Source organism: Amphimedon queenslandica, unplaced genomic scaffold (genome assembly GCF_000090795.2).
Source record: "Amphimedon queenslandica unplaced genomic scaffold, v1.1 AMPQUscaffold_5705_Cont22330, whole genome shotgun sequence".
NCBI lineage: Eukaryota > Metazoa > Porifera > Demospongiae > Haplosclerida > Niphatidae > Amphimedon > Amphimedon queenslandica.
Window position 1 is genome coordinate 1 of NW_003553997.1, and position 732 is coordinate 732.

General features: G+C 30.5%; 1 long non-coding RNA gene across 1 annotated transcript; it reads right to left on the bottom strand.

The window, feature by feature from the left end:
• Positions 1–457, bottom strand: LOC109592289 (uncharacterized). Its single transcript, XR_002190274.1, has 3 exons — positions 374–457; positions 124–316; positions 1–79 (listed from the first exon to the last, which is right to left on the bottom strand). It is a non-coding gene; the product is annotated as an uncharacterized LOC109592289 (long non-coding RNA).
• Between the last annotated feature and the right edge of the window lie 275 nt (positions 458–732).

Below are 732 nucleotides of genomic sequence, written 5' to 3' on the forward strand. Positions count from 1 at the left end.
ATTATAACATATTTCCAAACCAATAAACCGCCATTTCCCGATGATTGACAATGATATTTAGAAGTCATTGTATTGTTATCTGCAGTACTATAAATAATATAAATTATTGCACACACAACATACTTATTTGTTCTCCTGCAATGAAATCATTCATCGGTATGATTGTAAAGTAATACCTCTTATTGTATTTTAACCTTCCAGTCCATTTTGTTTTATCATAATCAGTTATATTATATGATACTTCTCCAGTATTGGAACTGTATGATATGTTATAGTACTGACTTGGATGTTTCACATCTGCATGATCTGATGATTCCTGCATGAATTGATAGTTAACATTATGAAGTTATTCATAATAATTAAATAATCTCACCAGTGTTATATTCAATGTAACATTTACACAGCAACTATTATTCTTACAAGGATTAGTAGTATTAGTTGTAGATACTGCAACATTCTTCACTTTAATAGGAGCTAAAAATCAAAAACAAATGGCTACATGTTTGTTAGTGAGACATGTGTACCCTACCAAGTGTGAATGGTCTACTGATAACACTTTGCTTTTCAGGCCTTCCTCTAACAGTGTATGTATAGGTTATATTTTTTAACAAATCACTTGACTTAATGTATAAGGTTGTTTTCCTTGTAATATATGTTAATTTATCAGTTGATGTACTATTAAGAGTCACGTGATACATTGTGGAGGTACAATTATTCCCAGTGTCCTTCCAT